The following is a 5,285-nucleotide window of genomic DNA, read 5'->3' on the forward strand; positions in this document are numbered from 1 at the left end:
TGTTATGGAAGGTCTTTATTTCACCTACATTCATAAATGAGAGATTTTCAGGGTACAGTAATATGGGTTGACAGTATTTTTTTTTTTCTCTTAAGACTTGAACTATGTTTCTCTATTTTCTCCTTACCTGTATAGTTTCTCATGAGAAGTCAACTGTGAGTCTAAATGGAGATACTCTGTAAATAATCTAGTGTTTCTCTCGTGTACATTTTACTGTGTTTTACTGTTGGATGTTTGACTACAATGTGTACAATGTGTTGTAGTGAAGATCTTTTCTGTTCATTTCCATTAGGAATTCTATGTGCTTCATGTATTGGATGTCCATCTTTCCCCAAATTAGGCAAATTTCCTGTAATTATTTCACTGAATAGGCCTTCTAATCCATACTCTTTTACAACACCTTCAGGAACTTAAACGAACCATATATTTGGTTATTTGACATTATCATATAATTCTCCAACACTGTTTTTAATTTTTCTAACTTCTTTTTCTCCTCCTCTTTCTTCATTTTATTTCTGTCTGATTGAATAATTTCCAAAGATTTCTCTTTTGGCTCAGATACTTCCTTCCTCCTCACCAAGTTTGTTGTTAAGGCTTTCCACTGTATTTTTCATTTGACACATTGGTTCTTCATTTCTAGCACTTCATTTTGATTTCTATTCAAAATCTCAACTTCAATGGAAAATTTTTTATTCATGTCATGTATGTGTTTCTTAATTTACTAATTTGCTTCTCATTGCTTCTGAGTAATCCTATGGTTACTCTTTTGAATTTTGATGAGGCATTTCATCATTCTCTTCATCTTCAGATTCTAATAAGGAAATGTTTTTGTGTTCCTTTGGGGAGGTCATGTTGCGTTCCTTATTCTTGTTTCTTGAATTTCTGCATGTATTTTTAGGCATTAGTATAAATACTTCATGTTTTATTTTTTCCCTCTTACGGCTTTTATCTTTGAACCATGCTTCTGTTGCTTAGTGAAGTGTTTGCTGTTTTGGGGAATACCCAGATGTGTGTGCTAAGTGTGGCCAGGGAGTTCCAGTCAGTGCTCCAAGGCAGAGTGAATATCCAGGGTGACAGCCAAGTTGGGCATCGTAGATCTCCTGTTTTTAGCAGAAAGCAGGGCATGATCTCTGTTAACATAATCACACCCTTACGTCCTCTCTTTCATGCTGATCAATACCCAGGTTGTAGCCCACAGTGGGTTCAATACTCATCTGTGCTGCTGTGTGAACCATACGAAGGAGGTCTGCAGTCCTCAGTTTGAGCACATATCCCATTGCAATGACCCACCTGTGGCAATCAGGGAGCTCTGAGCATGTGCAACTGCTCACTTGGATCATCCATTGACCCAGCCACAACTTGCACCCTCTTGTGCAGAGTTCCCACAATCTCAGCACACAAGGCTCCCACACAGAGTAGAGAGGATGGCTCCATCCTGCTAGTCTGTCCCATCCACAGAGGCAGAGACATTCCCAGGGCCAGCTGCCTGTTGGTGCTCCACCTAGATGGTTTGAGCCCCAGAGCCTGTGACATGCTGAGAGGCTGGATGCACCTCATAGTCCCACATGGGTGCCCAGACCTTGTCAATCTTCCTAGCCAGACTCAAATTTAGTAGGGAAAAGGTTATTTCCTCTGGTAGAAACTCTGGATCTCATGTGCACAGGAGAGTCCCATTTGTTTCAAAATGTTGCCTTCTTCCCACTGGTTTCTGGGTGCACACATCTGAGCTGCAGCTCCACTACTGCAGGCAAGATGGTGTCTTGTCCTGGCCAGTTGCTGGATGCATGCACGAGAACTTCCCCAGCTACTGGTTATGCCCAAAATGGCGCCTGCCATCTCTCAGTCGGTTGCCAGGTGCCATTGCTGGGAGAGAGGGAGAGAGAAACATGCCCCCATTTTGGCCAGGGGGTACTCTATCCCCCTTATGGCTCCAGACCATACTCACACCAAGCTCTCCATTCGGCTATATCACCAGTGGTACAAGAATATGTCTTAGTAAAATAAGTGTATTGATAATTCTTATCTATTTGCCAGAGATATCTGAGAATTTGTTTTGTAAATTGCCTTACTTAATTATTGTATTAACCTCAGGAAGAAAATACTGTGATCTCCATTTGAGAAAACCAAGTCACAGAGATATTAACAATTTGTTCAAGGATTCACCTACTTAAATAGCAGAGCCATGATTTTAACTATGTAGTTAAAACCTAAAGCATTTTGTAGTGTTTCCATCACTATATCATCCATAACTGTAAGTACTAATATAGCTTGAAAAAATGAAAAAAACTTTCCTTGATGCAGTGATAAACACTTCATCAATGCATTCATTTGGTTTATTTATTTTAATATTGGGCATGGTCAATAAAAGTAAAAGGTCATTTTGTTTTTATTGCTAAATGAGATAGGTTTGTATCCACTTAAGTTATACCAAGTCTCATAAATATCATAAATTCAGAATATAAAGCACCAAAGTTCTCACATCTATCTATCTATGATTTCACTTATATTTTATACATATACATATAATATCTATATATGTATCCATTATCTGTCTAGTATGTGGAATTCTTCATTCTGTCTATATAGAAAAAGTTGTTTAGCAATGCAAGTGATACATTAGTGTACTGTTTTGACATATAGTTTCTAACATCAGAATAATTTGGCTTTGAGATTTAGAAGGTACCACTTACTTGTCTATGTATAATAGAAAAGATAAAAAATAACATTACATATCATTGCAAATAATGAATCATTGAGATAATTCATTTAGAAAGTACCTAACAGTATATAACAAGTGGTAAATATTCATTAACCATTAATATTTTGTAAATGAGGTGATAATTCATTAGTTGATGCAAAAGCAAATACACAGGAATTTTTGCCAATAATGGCAATAATAGAACTTGATAATGAAACTGATTCTTCCTTTTCACCTTCTATTGCAAGATATAAAATCCCTGAAATAAAATAGAGACATCAGGAATGCACCCTCCAGTGATTTATCACAGAGATACTGTGGCAAAGAAACAATGTTTCCAGCCGAAAGACTCTTCAAGAGTGCCGTTTATGGCAGGTGAAACTCCGTGTCTGCTCAGTCTCCTGTAATACAAACAGTCCAATCTGGTACAACTTGCTCTAAATATCAGCTCTTGGAGGATAGTAATTCTGACGGGGTGCTGAGGGAACAAGTAAACAAGCAGGGTACTGAGAAGTTCCTTCTTGACTGGTGTGACTGTTGGCAGGTTTCAGTTTTCCTGAGCTTACCAGATGCTTAGTTGCTCTTTCTCCCACAGGAGCATGTTTGTTGGTGTGCTGGAGCCTGCTGGCACCCCTCACTAGGGTTCACACATATGGGCCCTGTTCCCTGCATGTTGGTAAGTGCATTTCCTTCTGTTTGGTACTTTATGGCTCCTCAAGTAGTTTCTAAACACTTTTCCATGCATGTTCTTTATGCTGAGGTCTCCTCAGCTCTCCGGTTCCCCTCTTTGGACAGAAGTCACCTGACCCACGTCAAACAGTCTGACTTCTTTTGTTAACAAATGTAGAGCTCAGGTCAATGCCACCATAGCCACTTGCTCTGCCATAAGCAGGCTGGGCAGATACATTCTCCCCTTCTGAACATCTCTGTCTTTGTCTCCGGGCCAAACGTCAATCCTCAGTGCTTCCCAATCCACAGAAACAACCATGCCGTCCCTCTGATTCCTTGGAAACTCCTTCCCTTGGGCTTGCAGTGGGGCAGGGATGCCCACCTCTCTCCGTGGTATTATTCTCTGTAAAGGTGCATTTTCCTATTCTCCATTTTTCCAGCCTTCTTTAGAGGCTGGCAGTAGGTGGCCTATTGAGTTTGAAATGCTATTATTTCCCCCTAATAGCTTTTCTCTCTCTCTCTCTCTTTTTTTTTTTTTTTTGACAGGCAGAGTGGACAGTGAGAGAGAGAGAGAGAGACAGACAGACAGACAGAGAGGTCTTCCTTTGCCGTTGGTTCACCCTCCAATGGCCGCCGCGCTGATCCGATGGCAGGAGCCAGGTACTTATCCTGGTCTCCCATGGGGTGCAGGGCCCAAGGACTTGGGCCATCCTCCACTGCACTCCCGGGCCATAGCAGAGAGCTGGCCTGGAAGGGGGGCAACTGGGACAGAATCCGGCGCCCCGACCGGGACTAGAACCCAGTGTGCCGGCACCGCAGGCGGAGGATTAGCCTATTGAGCCGCGGCGCCGTCTCCCCTGATAGCTTTTTTTTTTTTTTTTTTTAACTTTTATTTAATGAATATACGTTTCCAAATCCCCTGATAGCTTTTAAAAATCTCATACAATGGTTTCACATTAGTCTTTGGTACAGAACATCTATTGCCTTTTTTAAAATGACTTCTTTATTCATTTCAAAGGCAGAGTTACAGAGAGGCAGAGGCAGAAAGTGAGAGGTCTTCCATCTGCTGTTTCACTCCCCAAATGGTTGCAATGGCCAGAACTCAGCAATTCTGAAGCCAGGAGCCAGCAGCCAAGAACTTCGTCCAGGTCTCCCATGATGTAGGTTCAGGGGCCCAGGGTCTTGGGTCATTTTCTACTGCTTTTCCAGGCCATAGTAGAGAGCTGGATCAGAAGAGGAGCAGCTAGAACTCCAGCCTGATGCCCATGTAGGATGCTGGCCCTGCAGGTGGCAGCTTTACTCTTTCACCACAGTGCTGGCCTGCCTCTATTGGCACTATTTTTAAAGATTTATTTATTTGAAAGGCAGAGTTACAGACATGCAGAGACAGAGAGAGAGAAGTCTTCCATCTGCTGGTTCACTCCTCAAATATCTGAAATGGCCAGAGCTGGGCAGATTTGAAGCCAGGAGCCAGGAGCTTCTTCCAGGTCTCCCACATGGGTACAGGGGCCCAAAGACTTGGGCCATCTTCTACTACTTTCCCAGGCAATAGCAGAGAGCTGGATAGGAAGCGGAGCAGCTGGGACTCAAACTGGCACCCATATAGGATGCTGGCACTGCAGGCAGTGGCTTTACCTGCCGCAATGCAGTGCCGGCCCCTCTATTGGACTCTTTTTTTAAAACATTGATTTATTTTAGTTGAAAGTTAGAGATACACACAGAGAGAAAGAGAGGCAGAGAGAGAGAGAGAGGTCTTCAATCCACTGGTTCACTCCTCAATGGGCCACAACGGCTGGAGCTGTGCCGAAGCCATTAGCCAGGAGCTTCTTCTGGGTCTCCAATGTGGGCTTAGGGGCTTAAGGGCTTGGGTCATCTTCTACTACTTTCCCAGGCCATATCAGAGAGCTGGACAGGAAGT

This window comes from Oryctolagus cuniculus, chromosome 2, assembly GCF_964237555.1.
Source record: "Oryctolagus cuniculus chromosome 2, mOryCun1.1, whole genome shotgun sequence".
NCBI classification, from domain to species: Eukaryota; Metazoa; Chordata; class Mammalia; order Lagomorpha; family Leporidae; genus Oryctolagus; species Oryctolagus cuniculus.